Source organism: Chelonoidis abingdonii, chromosome 1 (genome assembly GCF_003597395.2).
Source record: "Chelonoidis abingdonii isolate Lonesome George chromosome 1, CheloAbing_2.0, whole genome shotgun sequence".
Taxonomy (NCBI): Eukaryota; Metazoa; Chordata; order Testudines; family Testudinidae; genus Chelonoidis; species Chelonoidis abingdonii.
The window spans coordinates 14,106,050-14,131,169 of NC_133769.1; the positions used below are offsets into that span (position 1 = coordinate 14,106,050).

At 41.6% G+C, this 25,120-nt stretch overlaps 1 protein-coding gene across 1 annotated transcript in view; it reads left to right on the top strand.

Moving 5' to 3' along the window:
• The window catches only part of CELF2 (CUGBP Elav-like family member 2), a 703,635-nt gene that overhangs the window by 139,279 nt on the left and 539,236 nt on the right, over nucleotides 1-25,120 (top strand). The window contains exons 2-3 of the mRNA XM_075064174.1: nucleotides 13,369-13,411; nucleotides 14,203-14,238. The gene's annotated coding sequence lies outside the window, so the exon portion shown is untranslated. The remainder of the gene's footprint in view (nucleotides 1-13,368; nucleotides 13,412-14,202; nucleotides 14,239-25,120) is intronic.

The window sequence follows — 25,120 nt, forward strand, 5'->3', positions numbered from 1 at the left end:
ATTAGATCGATCCGTTATGATCTTTGGTCTTCCCACAATCATAACTATTATTGTTTCCCATTCAGTGCAACTGCTGAAATATCAGGGGTTCTGCTGACGGAAAGACCATGACCTTACTTATTACACCACCGGTGCACCCTTGAGAGCTCTGTAATTGAAACATTACATGTTGACTCACCTTTTTCTCATGATGCATTGTTACTTCTCAAGGCTAGAGTTTTCAGTCGTGAGTTTTCATAGCTGTAGCACTGAAAATGATTTCAAATCTATTCTTCTCTGAAATAGGCTGCTCTCCCTCAAGAAGCTCTCGACCTTTCCCAGATACTTTTACTCTATCAAAAAGAAGGCTCTTAAAACTAACTCTATTTTTTTTAACTCTGGTTCATTCTTTACAAACAAACATTGGTATGTTAACTGGAAAAGTTTAAGTCATTTCTGCCAAATAGCTCAGAGCAGGGGCAACGAGCTGCATGGGCCCATGGTGCCCGGGCTCCAGCAAATTCGAGGCCTGGGTGGCCCAGCTCCACCAATGTTCGGAGCCGGGTCTCTCCCCCAGTCCCTCCTCGCACACCTCCCCCGGGGCATCGCCCTGCTCTGCCTGCTCCCCCACATGCCTCCCCTGAGCGTTCTGTGTCCCCCTGCCCCCCACCCCCGCATGTCTCCCCAGGCAGCACCAACAATTATACAAACCTGCCACCCCTGGTTCAGGGCCAGTGCTCAGGGATCTGTGAAGCCCATGGCTGAAGGGAATGCTTGACTCTTTTAGAGGGAGCCTCTTATATGTGGGTCAATCCTGAATTTTAGGTGGCATGGTGAAATCTAATGCTATCCAATTTTACTCATAGGCCCTCAGGATGACCAAGAAGGAGAGAACTATCCATCTTTCCCCTCCCGGCATCTCCTGACAACTGGGAGAAAGAAGAGGAAATAAATTTCTGGCTCCAGAAACGTATTAGGCCAGATTCTCTATTGAGATCTGGCCCCTTACCCCTCTTAGGCAGCTCAATAGGCTGCAGATGGCCGTCAGAAATTCCCTTGGTTTAGGAGAACTCCATGCTGGACCAAGCGTGTCTGGGCTTACTGCTTTCCCATGTACCTGTCAGGGGTGGGAGGGGAGGCAGCAGGCAAAGCACTGCTATGCTACACCTATCCTCCACTGGTGTAGAACTCATTAAAGAACCTAAGCCAGTAAGTTAGAGCTGCCCAGCAACAATTTTAAGTGGGGCTGGAGGTGGCTTTCTGAATCAGGAAGCTAGAGTTCGCTCCCTGATACTCCCCATTTCTTCTGGTCCAAGCTGAGCTCTGTCATAGAAGAGAATCGACCAAAGCATATTTATTTATTTCACTTTGAATACTCCTAACTTTAGGCTCTGGCTGCCTCACCACAATTAAACCCAACAACCTTTCCATACAAAATGTAGAATCATTGACCAAAGCCCTAATAAATAAATAATCACCAGGTTCCTCATGCTAATATGGAGGTAAATAATGCAAGCAATGCTGGAATTCCATACATCACTAAAAGCAGAGGTATCTATTCAGGACGGATGCTTCTCTAGTTTATAGAAAATCATATTATTCCCTCTGTGCTGAAATGTAATTTAATTTTAATTATAACCAAAAACACCCATGCCATGTTCTGATGATCATCCGATGTCTTTGCAAGCCTCAACACCTTAAATTAGCAAATTACTCGTCAGTGCATTCCGATGATGGACATGTCACCTCTTGCAGTAGTTATAGCAGGGAGTATTTCACTAGATGTTACAACTGCAGAAGGAGCTGCTTACTGAGAGAAAATAGACTCGAATTTGGGGTAAGCAGCTGAGCATCTCGCCTGATAACTAATGATGTTGTTGCACTACAGAACTGAACCATTGATAATTGAGCTGGTGCAAGTACCACTGGTTCGTTCAGTTGCCAGTATGGACTTGCATGGGGCTACACCACTGCAGCTGCAATGCTTTCTGGCTACTTATCCCTTAGTTCCAATCTTGTTAACCCTTTCTGGAAGTCTGGAAGTGTTGCCTAAAGGATATGGAGCACTGGACTGCTCAGGGGACCTAAGTTCCAGTCTTGGGTCTGTGACTAGCCTGCTGAGTGACCTGGAGTAAATAAGAGATACCTCTGTGCCGCAGTATTGCCAGCTGTAAAATAGGGATGATTATGGTACCTTCTTGGTAAAGCACTGATATTTACTGAGGAAAATTTCTATATATGAGCTAGGTATTAGTCAAGCAGTATGGGAGAACAGGTTACATTCCCATAGTGCTCTAGGAAAATCCCATAACTGGGGATAGAGATCACTCCTCAGTCCTTTGGTCCTGGCACCATAACCTATTTGTCTCCTCAAAATGGCATGCAGACTATTGTATCCCTATTCTATATACTTTAAATGATGAATGATCTCTTTTACATGCGCACACACACACACACACAAAAGGCAGCATGAAAATATGAAAATTAGGCTTGTCTTTAGTTACTAGAGAACTTTGACACAAACCACTTAGATTACTATTATAAATGCATCATCACTCACGAAAGCTTATGTTCCAATACATCTGTTAGTCTATAAGGTACCACAGGACTCTGTCGCTTTTTACGGATCCAGACTAACACGGCTACCCCTCTGATATTATAAAAATGTTACTCCAATGTTTTTATTTATGTAAGTCTACCTTAAGAGCTTGACCATGAATGGCTTTTGTTTTTCAAGTTCTTGCCCTGCATTATCCTATAGTTAAAATTCATTTGAGAAAATGGAGGTGTATTAAGGAAATCATGCTCAGTGTACAAATAATTTTTCATTATTTGCATAATGAGGAAGTAGTCTTCCAATAATGCTTTCTTTTCAGTGAAATATTTCTTCTTGTCTAAAAGATATGCTGCCTCAAATCAGAAACGTCTAGCATATGGAAAACATTCAGTGCAAATCATTTAAAATGTACTGTACCAGTTGCTTTCTGTACTAGTTCTGTCAATTGTAAGATTAAAAAGAAGTTTAAAGGATTTTTTTTTGTTGGTCTAGGTACAATTTCATGTGTGATTTGTATGTTTAAAAAATAATATGTCATAGGAATAAAGAAACCTAAACATTCTATGCAAGAGGCACAGAGGAATTCCACATTGGAGAAAATATTTAGCACTAGCATTCTGAAGATGTAAACATAACCTATGTTAGTATACTATGACTCTTTGACCCCATCTATTGGCCAGCCCACATACAAAGACCAAGGTGTCTGCTACTGCTTTCAAGTTAATGGTTTTGGTACCATTGCTCAAACAATAGACATTCATGTTTCTAGATACCCCAAGTTCAAGTCTCATGGATTACCTGCCCAGGATGGTATTACACAAACACTTTTCATACATTAGTCCTCATAACACATATGGACAAAGACAATTTCAGTAAGTTGAGAGAAAGAAATTAAGTGATTTGAGCAAGGCCACAGAAAGGATTAACTTAGTACAGAGATTAGATCTCCCAGTATAATGCCCAGTCCACAACTATCTCAAAATAATACTCGGAACCCAAAATCTGTTTATTATATTCTTCTCTTGAAAAGAGAAGTTAGACATGAACATTTTGTATTTTTTCCCTTACTAAAGTTGCAAAGATGCGGTGTGTGTGGTGATAAATTGCTTCCTTCTCCTGGAATATGTTGGACCAAGTATTTTTACCACCTCATCCTTGCCTTTTGAGAAAAAGCTTCCTGGATTTCGTCATTCTTACTCTTAGGCCAGAAGGAAAGATTGGGGAAATTATGAGGGTAATCAAACAATGTGTTTTGGAGAAAACGAAAATGTTGAATTTTCCCCTTTCAGACGTGTTTTTGTTTTTTATCTATTTCAAACCCAGTTTGATCTAAAATTGTAAAATTAGATTTCTGCATTACTCTATGAAGGGGTATAATGAAGTGGAGCATTTATAGCATTAATGCTGGGCATAAAAGTTTGTGGTGTTAGGTGCATAGGTGTGAACCTGTGGGAGTTTCTTCAACACCTGCAAACTTCATAAGTTCCTGGAGAGAACTTGCACAAGCTCTCACAACAAGTGTTCCTGTAGAGTTTATAAGTCCCATGAAACAAATACCTAAAATTGGAGAGTGTGTCTCCATGATTAACCTGATTTCTATTCTTCCTATCTGAATAAAGCTCCATTGCACCCAACATTTGTCACATGTGGGGCACTTGTAACATAACATTTTGGGTTTATTTTAACATTTTGAGATAGAAAATACAAGAAAATTGTGCATGGGAAGGACGGCAGGGAGGGGCAGGAGAAGGCGTGATTGTCTCCTCAGAACCCAAATCCCTTCGTCTTTCAGCATACATTTTGTCTATAGATATATATTAGAGCCTAATTTTTCAACTGTGGTTAGTGAGATAGGTGCCTCCATTTCTGGCTGCCCAGCTGCAGACATTTGAAATGGCCCCAATTTTCAGAGGGTGGATTCTCAGCACTTTCTGAAAATCAGGCCCCTCTAAGATATCTCAAGTAGGGTATCCTAAAACTGAAACACCCATTATCACCAGTTGCTTGTGAAAATGTAGGCCTCTTTGTTTTTCCATGAGAACCAATGCATGGGACCATTTTTGTTATGTTTCTGTGGAAGATTTGAGCTATTGAAAATTACATTTTCAACCTATGGGAGTCATGTGACGGTCTCAGGAAAGGAGTATCCTCTCATATTTATCAGCTCCAGGATTGATTACTACATTATATTTATAGCTGTGGTGGTGGGAAATGTTGCAAAGATGCTCCAGATAGTTCAATATGCTTTCCACAGCTTCTGAATAATTTAGATCACTGAGAGCATATTGCCCTGGTGTCCTGACTGCTGCACTAACTCCTTCTTCACTCTTAGGTCTAATTTTAAGAAGATCCAGGTCTTCCGAGCAATTAATAGACTGAACTTTGGCTCTCTCTCTTGAATGGTTTCTTTCTAAAATGATGGCACTAACAGCAGAAAGAATGATATGCAGTCAGTCCTGGAAGACCAGGTATTTTCAGATATGAGCACACAGGAATTTATAGTGTTGTGAGGCATCTCATCGCCACCTTCCCTTAGAGTGAGAAAGTCTTGTCTGTGCCTGTGGTGGGTCAGCTCCCTGACTCTATCAGACTGAGGCAACACAAGCACTGCCTTCCCAGCCTCCAAAGACTTTGCTTTTTCTGTACAGATAGCGATAGGCACATACTAAGCCCTGAGTCCTCTGAGCATTTCCTGTAGTGTCCAGTCCCTTCTCCACTGAACACTCAGAGAATTACCAGGCCTGCTGTTCCCAAATGAACAGTGCATCACAGCTTATTAGTTATTTCTTAGAACTTGGCTCTGTTAAAAACACAGCACTTAGATATACTGGTAGTGAAAACAAGAATAAGTTTATTATCAAAGTACACAGATTCAAGTGATCGTGAATAAGGATATTGGAAACAAATGGTTACATATAAAGCAAAATCACAACATGCTTTCCAGAACTAAAATTAACTAGCAGTTACTTTTCTTTCTTTGAAGTTTTCACAATCCTTCATCAGCATTTGGTTCAGACTGGTGAGTGGAGGTCCACTGTGAACCTTACAATATTTAAGTTACATGTAAACCGATATACAGACAATTTCCATTTCTGACCTCTCAGTCCTTGTCCTCAAAGGAAACCTGCTCAATGCTTCCAAAAGACAGTCCTGGGAGCTTACATTCATAACTTCGATGGACAATAATAATCATAGTCTTAATAAAGATACTGGCTTTATGCCTTGTCACAACAATCTGTAACCCACTAACCCCCGCCATTTTGTCCTGTGACTGCATAGATGTTAACCATTCAGCTTCAACAGTCTCTTAGAATGTAACTACTTATGCAAAGCAATCTGTTCCATCTTGTAACGGGGTCACACTCACCTCTTGTGAGTGCCCCCTGGCCGAGTGCACATGCCTGCACACACTCTCTCTCTCTCTCTCTCTTTGTGGTGGGCCTTCAAGTGACTCAGCCCTCCGGCCAAGTCACACACTGTGATAAAAGCAGAACAAAGCCCCTTCCGGGGTACAAGTCCAACAGAGACTCTGTAAGGTCTCCCCCCAGTTATCCTTGCTCTAGGATAGAGCAGTGCCCCACAGCTCCCTGCCTGCCAACAAAGTCTTCGCCCTTTCTGGCCGCAGCTCTCCAGGTGGGCTGCTGCAGTTCAGTTCCCCTCTCTGGGATGCCTCAATGTCCAGGCCACTTCTCCCAGTGGTTAAGGAGGATGGGAAGGACCTGGGACCCTGTAGATAGCAGCTGTCTGCTATGTCCTTTTATCTAAGTCGTGCTGCTGCTCTAATTCCCTGGGCCACTTCCCCACGGTCCTGTGACGTCTTCACCCTTATCTCAGGGCCTTGTCTTGATGCAGTCCCTGCAACCAGCTCAGGGCTCCTTCTCACTCTCCCCGGTTTCTGTCAGCACTACCTTATCCAAGGTCCTGCAGCTCCCTCAGCCAGCCCACACATTATCCAGCTCTAGTGAGGAACTGAGGTCAGTCTGCCCCTGCAGCTCTTCTTGTACTAGCCTGCTGGGCCCTGATTGGTCACTTCTCACACAGCCACTCTAGACAGCTTAGAGGACCTCTCTACTGCCATTTTCAGAGGTGGGGTGTGGCAGGGCCGGAAAGTCTCCAGCAGGGGGCCTGAGGGCCTAGTCCACGCAGTCACATACCTCATATATAGTTGTGACACTCTGAGTATCTTTTCCAGACCTGAAGAAGAGCTCTGTGTAGCTTGAAAGCTGGTCTCTTTCACCAACAGAAATTGATCCAATAAAAGGTATTACCTCAGCCAACTTGTCTCTCTAATGCCCTGGGACCAACAGAGCTACAGCAACACTTCAAAAAACATGTTAACAGACAAGTAGATAAATATTTCTTGCAAGAAAGAAAGAAAGAAAGAAAGAAAGAACCTGCTTTTCACTTTTCCCGGTGACCAGACCCCAGACATTGACCTTAAGAATGTTAATATTCATAACTCCTTACACAACATCCATTATGCATTTTGCAATTTTGCATACTGATGACCAGTCTGACAGCAGCTTTTATTAGAACCTCACATGACAGTCTTTGTTGTGCATACCAGATCCAGGAGATCCCTGTAACTGCTAAGCACCCCCTTTATGTCCCAGGCCAGTTCGTATGAAGAGGTCTTTGGGTCACAGGTGCAACAATGTGACACAGGCATCATACTTATTCATGAATGAAAACCTGGGCTCATTCACATAACATATTCAGACAATTCCAGCAAACATCAATGGTTGGGATCAGTGAACAAAAAAAGGTGGTTTAAATCTGTATAATCAGTTTTCCACAACGAAATATTCAAATAGCTCCAATCCAGACTGTGTATGTTTGAATCTCTTCCCTCACTGTACGTGCTTGTATTCTTATCTATGTGCAGCAGTGACAGCATGGAGACAGCTGCTGTGTCTGCACGGGGGGAAAAGGCAGGATGGTTTGGATGGAAAATAGCTCAGGGTGAAAGCCGCGTTAGAGTTGGAGCTCGATGTTTTGCCATTTTCACTAATCATCTAGAATTTAAAATCAATTCCAATGCCCAGAATGCCAGAAAGGCTTCAATAAAATTGCAAGGATTGGAATTTGGAGCCAGCTATGCCATAGGCGGAAGCTTAAGCAGAGTGCAAGATTGCAATGGTCAAGTCATTGAATTGAAGAGAGCGGTGGGGGGAGTGTGAGAGTAAGAGGTATAAACATACTGAGTTAATGTAGTCTCCCTCCTGCCCACTGCCATCATTAGATTCCTACTCTGCCACTGAATAGTCTCAGGTAGGGTTTTTAGAATTTGACAAATGAAGGCAATTTGAGGATTTTATACTTGGGGATACATTGCAGGATTTACTATGTGACTTAAAAGCATTTTTTTCCTGTAAATCAAATATTACCTAGGAAAATAACAATACTGGCAAATGAAACCGGTGAGGTGCCACTCAGGACTGCAGTCCAGCTCTAACTGTGTTGCTTTTAGGGAATGTAAAGCTTTTAATCATGCAGGGCTGCAGAGATTGGGGTTACAATTCATGGAAATCTACAGGTATTATTTTGATGACTGGAGAGGTCCCATATAAACACAATGGGAAACCTACTGACAGAGTGAAGTCACAGTAATTTTTTTGTAAAAAATGGAATATAATAACTGCAAATTTCAAGGCCCAGGCCTAAGTTCCTACATGGCACATTTAATGAAAAGTAGGTTTAATTTACTGTGTGTTTGGATCGTCAGTACTTCTGCAGTCTGTCTGTATATTCTCCCAGGCTAGAACATCGAAGTGATAGTAGAGACTGACTCTATGCAAAAACTCCAAGCATATTTTGAATGCATGTTGTGGTCAGAGCAATAGCTCAGCTTCCTTATCACCAATGCTAGTTTCAGTGAGGTGTCTGGGTTAAGTTTCATCCTGTATAGGACACAGGACAGCTACTAACTGCTGGGGGATAGGATGAAATGTCCTTTATTAGGTGATTTCATAACTGTGTGTAATGGGACTCTATTTATTTGTACTACAGCAGTACCTGAAGAACTCAACCAAGATGGGGGCCATGTTAGGCCTGTACATAAATACAGCGAGAAACGTTCTGGCCTTGAGGAGCTTACCATCCAAGTAGAGGGCGGGAGGGAGCCTAGAGATAAAGTGACCCACTCAAGGTCAAATAGCAGGTTGGTGGCAGGGTCTGGAATAGAATCTAGGTCCTCTGACTTGCAGTTCAGTGCCCTATGCAATACATACAGATGATTAGTGGTACACTGATCTCATTTAGTATGGCAATTTCTGGTGATCCAGAATAATATGAACAAAATCCACAAACAGAATTGTATCTGTTTCAGCAAAAAATGTATAAGAAACCATCAAACATGGTGCATTTTATTTTATTTTTTGCTTCTCCCTAAGTTTGAAAATGGTGTGTCAGAGCCGTCTGGTACCAACTTTCAGACTACAGTGATCAGAAATGGCATGTTGTACTAACTTAGAACTCCAAAACTTAGAAACAGTAAGAAACCTGAATCTACAGAGGTACCCACTAGTCACCATTACAAGTCGATACTGGACAAATTCACCATAGTATAACTACCATGTAAGCCTGATTTTATGGGATATGTTGCATGACCCCATGCCTTTTGAATATTCCTCCAGCTGCAATATTCTTCTCATTGACAAATCTTTTAAACACCTTATGCAAGCATTGGTTTATGCAAATCAGATTTTCAAAGGTGCCATGTGAGAGCACATTAGATCCAAATCCACCAGAATGCCAGGGATAAGTGCAAGTTACAGAGTCATGGGAAGATCAGGGAGGAAAGAGGGAGGTGGGAAGCAGCCTTTCCAGAGTCCAGATTCATTTTCCTACAGCACCACTTTCCAGCTAGATTTATTTCTGAACATCATAAGTTTTCAGTGCATCTTAGCTTGACTTTCTAAATCCGAAGACTGTCAGCTGGTTATTTGAACAGCTATCTGTTTTTTCAGACATTTAAATTAATCCATTCATGGATAAGCATGGCTTGTAAACCTACTTCTACACACTGATCTTAATGAGATTTTGCTCTCCAGACTTCTGGTTATGGGCAAAACAATACAATCCTGTGACTCCCATGTATATGTTTTGAATATGAAATGTACCTATGCATTTCTAAGCTGTCCCTCACCTTGGTATCTGGGTGTTAATACATATTATAAGTAAATGCATAGATTTTAAATGAATAATAAAGCCGGCTTAATCTTGCTAAAACCTAGCAAAGCTCACGTATTTGAAACTGCACATGAGCAGAGAACAAGCTGCTGCAGCTTGTGTCTAACAAATGGAGCTTTTAACAAAATATCTACATGCTATTAACATTGAGTATAGTGTGTATATATGCTATTTACAGTGCAATTAGAGCCATTTACATCAGAATGCAGTACAGCACAGTAGATTTCATTTTTCTCGCAAGGTAGGTTACTATTGAAATTGTTAATTAACTGAATGTAATTAGCTAAGCAAAGTATAAAGGACTGTATCACCAAAACCCAAGTTGCTTAACCTTTAAGTGCCCTGGTTTATTAGCGTTGTGGAGTTGCTTTAAATACAGTCTGAAAATCCAAGCTGATTCAACTCAGCTGTGAGCTGTGTAATTTGAGAAATATATTGTATTGGAGAAGATGGAAACGCATACCAGCCTAGATTAGCTGACACTTGTCTGAATGGGGAATTTGGCCAGCAAAGGTATAGCAGAATAACTTTTACTCTATAGCTATTCTGATATAATTCCTTCCTGTGGATATTCTGTTATGGAATAAAGTGACTTTAATTAATCCAAAATAAAGTCAAGTTTATTCCTAAAAAATGTCCACATGGGGGAGTTATACTGTGATGCTACACTCCATATTCTTCATGGAAATACAGTTTTGTTATGGATATGTCATAACTGAAATGTACTTTATGCGAGATGTCTCTTGTAAGATATCATTGGAAAGATTATAATTTACTGAATTTGTTTATCCAATTTATATGCATGTATCGTTTTTCTATCTGTAGCTGGGAATATTGACCATGTCTCTGTATTTCAAATGTGCTATGTTGGAGGCCAAACAATGTTAGTGGATTGCACCCTCAGCAAGTTCGCAGGTGACACTAAACTGGGAGGAGTGGTAGATATGCTGGAGGGTAGGAATAGGGTCCAGAGTGAACTAGACAAATTGGAGGATTGGGCCAAAAGAAATCTGATGAGATATAACAAGGATAAGTGCAGAGTTCTGCACTTAGGACTGAAGAATCTCATGCACAGCTACAGGCTGGGGACCGACTGGCTAAGCAGCAGTTCTGCAGAAAAGGTCCTGGGGATTACAGTGGATGAGAAGCTTGATATGAGTCAGCAGTGTGCCCTTGTTGCCAAGAAGGCTAATGGCATATTGGGCTGCATTAGTAGGAGCATTGCCAGCAGATCAAGGGAATAATATCAATAGTTTATTCCCCTCTATTCAGCACCGGTGCAGCCACATCTGGAGCACTGAGTCTAGTTTTGGGCCCCCCACTACAGAAAGGATGTGGACAAATTGGAGAGAGTCCAACGGAGGGCAACAAAAATGATCAGGGGGCTGTAGCACATGACTTCCAAGGAGAGGTTGAGGGAACTGGGTTTGTTTAGTCTGCAGAAGAAAAGAGTGAGGGGGGATTTGATAGCAGCCTCCAACTACCTGAAAGGGGGTTCCAAAGAGGGTGGAGCTTGGCTGTTCTCAGTGGTGGCAGATGACAGAACAAATGGTCTCAAGTTGCACTGGGGGAGGGTCCAGGTTGGCTATTAGGAAACAGTATTTCACTAGGAGGGTGGTGAAGCACTGGAATGGGTTACGTAGGGAGGTGGTGGAATCTCCATCCTTAGAGATTTTTAAGGCCCAGCTTGACATAGCTCTGGCTGGGATGATTTAGTTGGTGTTGCTCCTGCTTTGACAGCGGGTTGGACTAGATGACCTCCTGAGGTCTCTTCCAATCCTAATCTTCTATGATTCTATGAATGTTAATGGCTGATTAAAGAAATGCACACAAGCATATGGATTACCCCAGGAACCATGCAATAGAAACCTCTTAGAGATAGCTCAACTCGATGGGAACTGTTTGACCCAGATCATAGCAAAAAAAAGTTTTCCAGCAAGTGGGAGGAAGATATAAAAGAGGAACAATGACAACATGAGGGGTCCGCACTCTCCCTAACTTGACACACCTGAAAACACCTGAGGAACAAAGACTGAACCGTGAGAAGTGATGGTCCCAGGCTAATATGTTTAGCCTGTCTATGAAAACATGGGAAAGCCAAGGCAACTTGTGCCTTAAGAATCTGCCAGCCTGTTTATCACTCAGGGTGAGACTACTAATTTGTATCCTACCTATCTAGAGCGTCAAACTTAGTTTGTTGTATCATTTGCTTAATAATCTGCTTTGTTTTGTTTGCTATCCCTGGAACCACTTAAAATCTGCCTTTTGTACTTAATAAAATTTGTTTTGTTTATAATATAAGCCAGTTTCTGTAATTTTTACACACGGGGGAGGGAGGGCGAGAATGTGTGCATACCTTTAATACAAAAAATAATTTTGATGATAATAGGAGATAAACCTATCTCCTAAAACTGGAAGGGACCTGTTCGAATGTCATTAAAGTCCTATATCACAGCAGTAAACCTTCCAACCAACTGTTGGCTCACGGTTAACTGGAACTCCATTCTTGAGTTGGGGTAATGCTCCTGTCTTGAAAATTAGGCACAATCTAGCTTCAGTGTAGACAAGGGTATTTACAGGCAGGTCTAAGTTCTCCTGGTTTCCTCACACAGTAGCCTACACTGAGCTCTAGGCAGCCTTGGTTAGGCACTGCAATGGCTTTAAATTTTGGTTAGTCCCTAGTTAAGCCCATGACATGATACTTTGAACACTTAATGGAGAGCAGGTCAGTGGCAGCTCCTGACAGCTGTTATATGATACAAATAATAGCTTAAGTATATTGTGGTATTTTAAAGTGTAGCAGTTTGAGCTGATAGGACTACACATCTACCAGCTAAGAAAACAAATAGAACAAGACCTATCATCTTCTAATGCTTTGTCCCTTGTCATGATAATGGTGGCCATTGCAATTTTTTGTTTCTATAATTTTAAGGTTGAAATGTTGGAGTATTTAGGTAGTCAAGTTGTATTTAGGAGCACAGCTCTGCATAATATCTTTCCATTCCCTTAAGCCTCAATCCAGCAAAGCACTTAAACACATGCATAACTTTCACCAAGTGTGTGGTCTTTTACTCAATGGTACCATCTGTGTGCTTAAAGTTACACGTGTGCTTATATGCTTTGCTGGATCTACACCACTAATGATTTTTTTTTTTGTCCTGACAGTTGCTTAGAGCCTCTGGCATGCACAAACTTCTTCCCACTGACTTTCATATGTACATTTAAAGGATGTATCTGGCATTTAATTTCTGTCTTTGCATAGTCAAATGCTTTATGCTTTCATCTCCGCTCTAAACTGATGCTTTGGTTAGTGGGGGTTTTTTTCATTCTTTGTGTACCAAAATATGAACGTACCAGCTGCATAAACTACACTCTCTAAACAAGCTATTTTATACTGGGATGAGAGTGAATCCTTTTAAACCTAAACTTTTACCACTTTAGGGCCTGATCCTGCAATCCAGTTACAACAGTGGACCTCAGTTGCTAACACTGCTGTTATTCAGCTGAAAGAATGACTTGAATGGTTTTCTAAAAAATAAAATGAGGTGCTAATTATGTTAATATCAATCAACAAAATGTATCTCTTAGGGATGGAACATTGTTTATTATCTTTAATTTCTGTTCACAATTTTGTTTGTTAGGTCTGCGGATTTAAAGATCTAAAGGCATTAGCCAATTGATCAGGTAAGAATCAAACTTTATCTAGGATTTAAGATTCACTGTTTTCATAAGTCATCTCTTTTTCTACTATTTATAGTATAGATCTAAATGATCTGATTTTGCTTCCAATTTTTATATGCTATTTGTTATTCATCTTATGCATTCTCTTTGTTTCTGTGGTATTTTATTGTTTTCTTTTTGGCATTTGTTTATTTCTTTCATATTGTGTTATTGCTTTTTTCTTGTGTTTTCATTTCTAGTTATTTTCCTTATTTTAGTTATTAAATTTTCAGTTAAAAAAAAAAAAGATTGTCAACAACATACCACTAAGTTATTTTGGTCAGTATAAGGAACCAGAGCGGGCTCGTGTATTTTTAACTTCTGGGAGGCAGGAAAAGGTATGAGCTAAAGAAATTACATGATAACCATTCAACACAAAGTTCCTAATGCTTGGACAAATTCTCTGTATTAATATTTGTTCCTGTGCGCGTGCTTGCACGTGCGCGCTCACGCACACACACACACGCACACAACCCCCCAATATGCCCAAATATACACTTACAAAAGATAACAACTGAGCATAGTTTTTCTGTGATCACAAGAACTTTATCAACATAGTTACTGGATAGCTGAAATGAAATCCACTTCCTCTAATGTATTATAAAGCTGCAGTTAGACTATATTTATTGTTTCTGTAACAAAGCTTCATCAAAATGTTCAGAGGTTCAAAGCCCAGAAGATAAATTACAGCTAATATCAATTGTTTACTTGACCACAATTTGATAAATACATAAATCTTTTTCTCTTTTCCTTAGATATTCAGCTGTTTGCAATTGAATAACAAGGACTAGGTAAGTGATGATGATAAATTATTCCTTCCACCATCATATTCTATTTATAGTATTTTCATTCATTAGAGTTTTTAATTTGTTTTGGTTTTGTTGGTTTTCATGCTTGCTCATAGTGCTTTTTAAAAAAATTCATTACAGTTCAGATTTCTTTCTTGTCAATATTTTAATCCAATTACATTTCTCAGTAAACAAGCATTCTTCCTATCTATTTGTAATGAACTACAACCAGAAGTGATTTTTGATTAGACAAGCTAATTTTGAAAGGACGGAAGGAATCAAGCAATAAACTGGATACAAATAATTATGGAAGATACCTTGTTAGATGACAGAGAGAACAGATTTAGAACATGTGGTAAATAGAGGAGATACTTAGAGCTAAGATGTATAAATAGGCTTTGTCTTATATATTTATTATTTATATATATCAGTTATTTTTTAAAAAGTAGCTTACTTGAAACCATCTAGCTACCTACATAGCTCTCCTTTCTCAACATGTGTTCTTATTACTGTTTCTCTCCTCTTCATCCTGTTTTAAATTAAGCCTCAGTCCTCTTTGCAGGATTGTGGTTTTAGGTTGTAAACTCTTTGGGACTGGAACTTTTTATTTTCCATTTCTACAGACTCCTCACTCTGACGCCCTTATCTTGTTTATGGCCTCTGGGTCCTACCTCAACACGAACAATAATAATAAATAGTTTTGTTAGGAAATCTGCAAAATGGAAACAATCACACAGCATGTTGTTCAGACAGTAAGAACCTAAATAAACCCCCAGTTTGGCAAAACAATTAAGTATGTGCTTAACTTTAAGCATGTGAATACTCCCACTGAATTCAATGAGATTACTCTTCTGCACACAGTTAAGTATGTGCTTGGGTGCCTTTCTGAACTGGGACATTAAGTATCATCACCTCTTCAGTTTGATAGAATCCTCTTCAGTTGGAACCTAAGTGCCAATATCCCGTGAGTTGTATGTACAGTATTATTGTTAATGTTAATGGTTTGTCACCATGACACATATGACAAATTGGGCATGCAGGGGTGAAAAGTGAAAGTCATTAATTTATGGCTTACAAATATGAAAATGAAAATCTCCTTTATTTTGCAGTTAAAGATGGGTTTAGGACACTAACAAATACTCCAAAATAACATAAAATTCTTCCCCAGTGTCTGCCAATTCTGGGTCTCAGCAGCAGCAATGCTGACAAGAGACAGCTGCTTTCCTCTTTTTTCCTTTGCTTCCTTGTCTGCTACAGGAGAAGAAGCAAACGTCTTCAACTAGTTATGCAAGCTGCAGATCTCCCCCAACTCCTCCCCACCCCGAAATCATGGAGCCCATGTCTTCCCTTCCTAACGACTGCATGAGAAAACAAGTATCCTAAGCTTTTAGTCTCCTGTGTTGCTGAGGTCACTGGAAGGTTTCAAGCTTTCCATTTGGATCTGGCTTGCCTGTTTTTCAGTTGCATTCTCTCCCCTCTCCTGGCACCCCGCCTCCTCTAATGAAAAATTCCCAAGTGACACAGGTTAACATGGATATTTCTTTTAAAAAGTGCAAGTGTTATACAGCCTATGACTTTTTTGACAGCCGGGTTCAAATATATCCTAATACCTCAGTCTTGCAGTCACATCTGCAAGCATAGACTCCTGAGCCTGTCTGGAACTCCATTGATTTCATAAGCCCTATGCAAGGGCACAGGGTCTGTGCCAGCAGACCTCATTTCAGGATTGGGACCTTAATTATGAGTTATTAAGATTAGCACAGGAAAGACGAAACCAAGGACATTTCTTTTCAACGGGCATTGCCTCTAAACAACTGACTAAATATTCAATAACTTTATAGTCACTGGATATATCTATTTTCCCCACCTTTCTCCATTTTTCCTAGTTTGCTTTGTTTGCTAAATATAGTTTGATACATTATTCACCCAGCTCTGTAGCCTCAAGACATTTGTGTGGCTGTTTTCCCCTGTTCTGGGAAATTCACAAGTATATCATTAGAGTGAGATAGCTGTCATATATGCTTAAGAAGAGTTAAAGTGATTGAAAGGAGGGAAATTGTGATTCACAATGAAGTCCATCTCTTGGCAAGGTTATAATTCCCTGTTGGTTTACACCTCAACTGGAATGGGTGGAACGAAGGGGAAAGCCTTCTCAGAAGCTTGTGGCCACTGAAATATAACAAATACAAAACAGAAAACAGTGACTAGTAAGATTCTGTATCTAACTGCAGTAAAAGGCTTGGTAATTTTATTCATACAGATAATTTGGGTTTTTTTTAGTTGAATCCTACAGAACTGAATTGCAAGGGATAGGGCTTGATTCTCTTGTCTCAAATTTTATACTGGACTTATATAACTGATTTCTCATCTTAATGGAAACAACCTGGTAAGGCCTTGAATTTCAGCTAACTGCTTGGACCAAACAGGCAACGATATCAATCTCTAGAGGGGAAAAAGAGTGCAGAAGAAAAGTTAAACAAAATTAAATGAACCTGCTTCAGTCCTGTTATAGGGGAGTTACAACAGCATGACACTAACCACTGTTGCTTATGCTTAAAGCCAAAAGGTAAGCAATTAGTGGTTGAGTCAGGCCAGCTCACATACAGTTAAATTGCCTTGTGTTCAGGATCTCCACTGTGTTTGGAACAGGGAGGAATTTTACATAAGACCAGTACCATTATCTGTTTTAACGTATTTCCTTTTGTTAAAGCTTTCACAGATTTTCCTTATCCTTTCTTAGAAAATCATCTATAACTTTCCTTAGGTAAACTTGAAGATCTTTTGCATTCAAACAGTAGATAAATACTTTTTGAAACTATTAAGAGGTCAAAGTTTGATCTCATCCTCTAATGGCATATTGTATCATCGTATTTTTATATCAAACAGAAACATTTACTGCTGTGAAAGACTCTGCTAGAACACTATGTCAGTACTGAAGTGAATAGTCACTGAAGAAGGTAGGAGCAGCTGCACAAGCAGCTTAAGCAGGAACTGCTGCACTTGGAGGGATAACTAGGGACACCCTTCTCCCCAGCACCCAGAGACCCAGAATTGTGCAAGGGAAACTCTCTGGGGCACTAGGTCCCAATCGGCATCCCCCCTCCTCTTCTTGCATTTGGCCTTTGGGAAAGAAATTACAAGGAGGAGACAGCCAAAGAGGGTAGGGGCAGCTGCAGAAGTAGCTTAAGAAGGGACCAATAGACACTGAGGTTGGAGTATTTGCTACAGTTTTGACTGGGCATTCTATTCCCTGTGCTGATTGGCCATTTGCTCCAACACCCTCCCATCTCCTCTTTCATAGTGTCTTCACCTCAGTCCCACCTGACACCTGCCCTGCATTCCCTTCTCCTTCCTATCCTGGACAGTTATCACTACACTTATCAATGTGCCCTCTTCTGTTGTTCGGTTTAACATATCTCCTCCGAACTCCCAAAAATAAATCATGGAACTGGTGGGATGTTTTCTGTCATCCAGTTGTTCACTGTTGCCTATTTACATTGCAAGCTTTCTAGGGCTGTGTCTAGTACTCCCTTATCTAGTACTCTGTGTTGTACAGTACCTAGACCAATGGGGCCCTGATCTTGGCTCCTGACAAGGCACTAGCGTAGCAAACATGATTAACCGTAAAATGTGATTGATGAGTTGTATGTGCAGATATGCTACAACGTATAATAACTTCTCAGTATACTGTACTGTACACACCAGGGCTTCTCAGCTAAAGAGATTTCCAGTGGTTCTCTCCCATTCAGAGACACATGGACCACCTCCTCTTTTCTTTGTCATTTGAGGCAATTACAGCAAACGGTTACATAGAAAAGTGATACAGAGGTACTTTAAAATGTTCCACTGAGGAGTGCCCATCCTGTCATTCCTGTTCCCGTCTTCTTATGTGCTACTAGGAGGAGGATGCGAGCTGGCTCCTCCTCTATGTTTCACCTGAGTTTACAGGCACCCAGGCTCTTCTTTACAAGATCCGTAAGACCTCTGGCTAGATAGAGTCAGTGCCATTTGACTCAGCAGCCCTCTGGAGACTACCAATGAGAGCTAAACAGACCACAGTCTGAGAATCTCTAGTAGAGGCTACACCGAAGGTTTGCTATTCAAACGGGTGCCGAATGTTAGGCCCCTAGGATGAGATTCTCATTCCCACTTACCAGTCCCTCTGTGGCAGGTAAAAGGGCTGAAGCTGCATAAGAAGTCAGTAAAAGCCCCTGTTCCCCCTGGGGATGGATTCCCCTGACCCCAGGCACTAAAAAAACAGCTGAAGACCCTTTTGCAAGCCCTGGCATAGGGGACATGCTGACCAAAGCACTGTGCAGATTCCAGGCAGGACTGCAGGCCATAGGGTAACTTTGACAGGTCCCCAGGGCAAACCAAGGATATGTCAGTACTGCAACTACAGGGTGTGACTGCAGATCAAGTAAACATACCAGAGCTAGCTTTAATCAGGTCCTGGAGCAGTGAAGCTGTGGCGGCACACGCTAGTAATTACTCATGGCTTTACTGCTCCAGGACCCAACCTACCTAGATTAACATTGCTTGGGTGATTGCAGTCTGGACGTACCCTAAATTACACTGGGGGCCTCCCCAGCTCCCAGAGCAGCTCAGCATTGGGGGGGAGGGGCATAAAGGTGACTTAAACCCATTGCAGCACAGATCTCATCCTCAAATAAGTGGCCTGCCTTTCAAAAGGGCTGAGCACTGAGCAGCTGCCATTGAAGTCAATCTCTAACTTTCTCTGTGCTCCAGGGATTAGCAGCTGCTTAAAATCTAGTTGAAATTGACGTTGGATGGTGTCAGCAGGGTTATGTTACCTTATAGGTATTTCTAGAGAGTTACCTTGGCAGCCAAATCCAGCATGAGAAAGAGTCATTGGAATAATGTGACTTTAAGGTCTGATGGCCTGTAACCTATAATGGTAGAAAGATAACTAATGCTGTCTGTGCCAGTGAACTCTGCCCAACATTGGTTGAGTGGGAGGCAGACAGGAAGAAATATAAGCCATGTATTACCATTGGCCCCTATTGTTTTTACAGATGGTTATTTTACACAACTATCATGACTAATACAGGCATCAGCAACACGTTAATGGGGAATATTCTTAATGCACCTTTTTCGAAACAATTACTTGAATTCTATGTGAATTATTTAGAATTCGGCCATCGAGGGCCTGCCCCTTGGGACATTCTTCTTACTGCATCCTTCACTCGTGCGCTCACAAGACAGATGAACACAGCCCCTCGGCTTCCGTTGTAATGAAACCTCCAATTGATTTTTACATGACTTTCTCATATGAAAATCTGCACCAATGCCTTCCGTGAGGAATAAAAAATATTCTTTTAAATGAGTGGCTTGTTCTATTAACACAATACTAACTCATTCTACTGTGTTTGTTTCTCTCTTCCTGCTTCCAATTCCTCACCCATCAGGCATCTACCAGCAGCAGCAAGCCAAGAGGACTCTCGATGCCCTCGCTGATTGCACAGGAACTAATCTTATTTGTTCTGAATGATATATTCTTATAACTTAAAACCAAACATGAACAAAACTGAGCTCTTTATCTTCCCTCCTAGCCATTTCCCTTCCCGCATTCTTCATGTGCTCTTTCAAAGACAATACACCATTCTCCTTGACACTCAGGGCCATAACCAGGGTTAATCTCTGCCGCTCCTCCCTCCCTTTCCCCATCCAACCAAGCAAGGTCTATATCCTTTCACTTTTTCCTGCACAGTACCTCTACGATCAGCCGTTTCCTGTGTTTTTACAGCTGAGACTCCCATCCAGCCCCTAATCATCTCCGTTTCTCTAACCTACTTTTCTCTGCACTCAGTGACACTGTAGGGGGTTCAGCCAGGGCTCGTCCCCCTTCGGGGCAGCGGGGAAACAGGCCACCTCACTATTTAGATCAACTGAGTCAGGGAATTAGCCTGGCTGGGCGGCAAACAGTGAGTAGCTCAGGCAAGGCTGAGCGAACAGTTCAATATTAGCAAGCCCCAGCCCTGGGTCAGGGTGGGGCAACAAACGGTCAGTAGCTTAGGCCCTCAGGCAGGGGCTGAGCAAATAAATAAGTTTAGGATGCCCAGGTCCTAGCTCCAAAGGACCTGGGCGAGGGGGAGACGGTCACCCACGAGTTGGGTGGCAGGGGGGACACAGGCCCTCCCACTCCAATGCTTCCCAGCCTGGGGCCCTAGCAGCAATAGATGACCTGCTGCTGTGTCAGTGGGGATCCTGGCTGCGATACACTGACATCGTCTCTGAGTGTGCTGAAGCCAGACTAGGGTCGGCTGCCCCCTGGCTACTTCCTACCTCCCCCTCCAGAGGTACCTGTGTCTGGACAGAATCTTCCACTGAGTAAAGCACTATGGGCTCCTCTGGGTACCCGGCAAGCAGTAGGCTTGGCAGCTCCTCTGGGTAACTTGCCACAGGCAGGCTTAATAACTTCCCCAGGGTCTGGTAGGTGTCTGGCCAGCCCTCGGTTCGGCCGCAAACTGCAGGAGTCTCCAACCGGGAGCTAGGCCACAGGCTTCTCCAGCGGCCAAGCCTCTAGTGAGCTCTGGGGTTGGGCTTTTCTACTTCCTGTCCTGCGCCCTGACCTCTGGGGTGTGGGCGCAAGCTCCACTGGCTCTGCCTACTTTGGAGTCCAGAGGGGCTTGTCCCTCTCCAGGGCTGCAGGGAACCAGACTGCCTCGCCCTCCAGTCCACACAAGATGCTGCCACAAAGGGCATCTTTTTAGCTGAGTACTTATATATGTTTCCTTCTTTTATAGCAGTCATTTCATTTTCTGTTGCTCTCACCTTTTCTGACGGCATTGGAAGCCAACACTAAACTTATGGAGAATCAGAGTGTGTTGCACAATGATCGCTGTTTATCTTGGAACATTATCTGTTTCAGGTTAATGGCTTAGTCATACTTTTCAGTGTATTTAGTGCTGGTAAAAGGTGTCATATAGGGAGAGCTTGCTTTCTTTATCCTAAGTCTAGCCAGGATATTATGACATGAGCAGTAGCTATTGAAGATTCCACATATCCATCCCCAGTAGGATGACCAGAGAGCAAGTGTGAAAAATCGAGATGCGGGTAGGGGGTAATAGGAGCCTATATAACAAAAAGACCCAAAAATCAGGACTGTCCCTATAAAATCGGGACATCTAGTCACCCTAATCCCCAACTGTGTTTCAACATCAAGACTGAAAGGATGTTCTGCTCCTTCTGTCTGTCATATCCACTCAGGTTGTAACAGGGACTATATTATGGGCAGGGATTATATTTTTGTTATGTTTTTACAATACAGAGCCCAATGTTTCCAGTTTCTAGATCACATTGTAATTAATAATCCTAAAGATCAAGGACAAATTCTCTAGAAGTATGAGGGTATTTGAGTTTCCAGGCCTATTCAATGGAAAGCCTCACTGCTGATGCCCATGCAAAGAAGCTTATAAATGGACAAAATTAATGCTGCAGATTACCAAACCACCCAAAATGAGTAAGCAATACACAGTGTTTGGATTGTCATTGGAAGATCTGGCATATGAAAAATGTGCACACCAATAAAATTCAGGTTCTTACCACTTTAGATGCTTACTTGCATCTGTATTATATAGCTAAGATGATTTATAATTTAGATGAAAATCAGGTTAATTTTTCTCACTTCTCATATATAGTTTTGAAGTTTAAGTAATGTTCTAAGTAGCATAATTTATTTTTCACTCTAATTTTCTCTATTCATGAAGGGAGAACTCTGACCTAATGAAACTGACATTAAATTATCAAACAATATTGAACAACCTAATGAAGAACTTAAGCAAAAGTCACTGTAAATTAGTTATTTACTATACTGACAACACAAGCCTTTGTAAACCTAATATTGTTCTTATGAAAACTCATGAATGGAAACTTTCTCAAATAAATTACTTAATAACATCAGAGAGTCATTGGCTGTGTAAATATATCCCAGGGGCACACACTAAGTTTCCTGAATTTAAATGTTCAATAGACTTTCATATTTGTCACCTTTACTAACGAGTTTTTCCTTATGAAATCATTATTAGCATGAAAAAGTTAAATTTTATATCTAACTTCTTGAATTAATGCTGTTTAAAGACCTTGAGGGTTTGAAAGTTCTTTTACTGGAATGGATCATTTACATAATTTTCATAGCCCGAACACTTTCGTGCTCTCAACTATGACTGCACGTTGTATTTTTTTTTTATGCTTCAAGGCAGCAGCTTTTATTTTCCCCCACACAAAACAATTAACAGAAAATACCAGGTAATAAACATACTTTATTTTTCAAAATTATATTAACAATGAAGGGCCATATTTCATGGCTCTGCAGCAGTACTGTCTGCTAAATAGTACGACAGCCTATGCTGCTCTTGTAAGTTTCACACTATGAAAATATTTGATTAGAAAGGGGAAACAATTGAGTTAAATGAGACCAGCGAGCTTCCCACCATTTTCAATATGAGACATTTGCAAGTGTGCAGCAGCATGGCCAGACTTTTAAATAGACTAGATGGTATTTCCTCAGACATTATATGGGCATAGTCCATCCCACTTAACATGAATGGATTAGTTACCTGATAGGTTTCTGCCTACCTTTCCTTGCTGATATAGCTTCCCTTTATGACTCCTCTGCTCCCCGAAACATGGTGGAACTTTCTACCTCTTTCTACCACAAGTTTACTGTCTTAACCAAAAAATTTCCTGACTTTGACCCATTGCTGGTTATTATTTATATTTTGGTAGCACCTAAGAATCCCCAGATCAGATGTGGTAGGCATTGTGCAAACACATCATGAGAGACAGTCCTCGTCCTGAAGAGTTTAGTTGGTGCTAGAGCTAGTATTAGAACCCAGGATTCTGGGCTTGCTGTTACCAGAGTTGCCCATTACGTTGGGGTATGCTCATTTATTAGGGTCACTCTTCTGGGGGGTAGGGGGTTCTGTAATTCTATCAATGTACTGCTTGTGTCACTTGTATTTTCATAAGGAGCTCTATTTCTCCCTTCTGCAAGTCCCCTCCCAGTGGAGCTATCCTGCAGGACCTAGGTTCCTCAGGACTGGGTTCCTTCAGCCTCAGAATCAGATGCATGTGCACACATGCATACACACACATATATTAACAGAGCAAGTCTGAGTGGACCAGGTCAATCAGCACTCTCAAGCTGACCCTTTATATACCCCTGGACTCAATAGGCTGGGCCAAGCAGCACTCCAAGCAGCCACCCTTATATGCCACAGGTACCGCACCGGAATAGAGTAAGCCTGAGCAGGCTGGGTCGAACAGCACTTCCAGGCTGCCACTTTTATGTGCCCCTGGACTCAGTAGTCTGGGTCATGCAGCACTTCCAAGCTGTCACCCTTGTATGTCACAGGTTCAGCATGTCCCTATCCCCAATCTCACATTACAATTGTTGTGCTAGTAACCCACTTGATGAGCAAAGCCCACAGTATTTTTGGGCACTACATGGATCTTTAGCTTAGGTAAGAGGAGCGTTGCTGCAGAGTAAATGGGGAAGCCAAAAACACAACAGAGTAAAGTTCAGAGAGAGAGGAAGGGAAGCAACCAGCTTAACCATAAAAGTTTGTATTGAATAATAGTGATAACCACACAAGGAGAGCCTAAACAAACATAACAGTTACATTACTAAAATTTACAAAAGTCAGATACAGAAAACTATACCTGATCAAACAAGTCAGGGTTAAAAAGTTATACCTGAGGTAGAAAAGAACACAGAAAGAGAGAGAGAGTTGGGGTCTCACGACTCCATGAAGCTTGAACTGGTTGGGGTTCCCAGGTGATGGTAGTAGGTTAGGGTCCTGAGTGCTGGAGACAGGCAGAGCCCTCAGCACGATCAGTCAGGAGAAGATGAAGTCCCAGTGGACTGATGCAGAGTTTGGATCCAGGCATCAGAACACTTACTTGAGCGTGGGTAGGGTTTTTGTAGGGACAATGGTTCAAGGGACAACACCAGATTTGTTTATGGGTAAACTGATGACTCCAGGGTTTTCTTTAAACTAAACAATAGGAACTGATCACTCTTGGCTATGAGCAGGGTTCCTTCAAGGGAGCTCACAAAACAATTAGGCAGCTTCAGTATTGTGGATCTCAATCAAGGATTCATTACTAGAATTTGTCTGATAACTGCTGAGCTGGGTGTGTGCAGGTGTAGGTTCATAAACGTCTGGAGCAGAGATTCCCCATGATGCACTGCTTCCTTGCTTTTCCGGTCCCAGAGTTCAGTGCGGTTCTTGCCTTGGAATCTCTTGTTCTCCATTCTGTATGCTAATGGAAGAGATGCCTACTTGTCCCATCTTTGATGCAGATGAGGCTAGAGGAGTTGCCTTAATCCTGTCACCCTTGCCAGGAGGGATTTAGGTGTGTCTCCCACCACCTTTTCATTGCTTTCTGTAAGTTTTGCCTCTGATCGGTTTTGGTTCAAGCAGCCTATCATGAGTCAGATAGGCTGGATATTGCGCCCTGGTTCCCCAAGAACATAGAGCTAACTGGTATCATTACAGTTAAGTGTCCTAAATATTAGACCCTACTGCCTAATTTAAATGAATATTATAGATATTTAGGGATAGTTCAGGGGGTGAAGAAGGCTTGTTTAGGTAATCTGTTTTGTGACAGACTGTTAAGACTCAATTGTTAAGTGCCCAGATAGGTACATGAAAAATATACTACAGTTAACACACTTTTAGATGAGTGCATTGGAATAATTTATCCTATCACTTCAAACCCAAGGAAAATTTTCCTTATTGGCTGCTTTCACCTTGAGCCAAAGACAAGTTAGGAGAAATAATGCAGTGCAGTAGACATTGATTTTTGAGCCAATCTACTGTATCTCAGATTTCCCTCGCTCTTTTCAAGCTCCCATAAA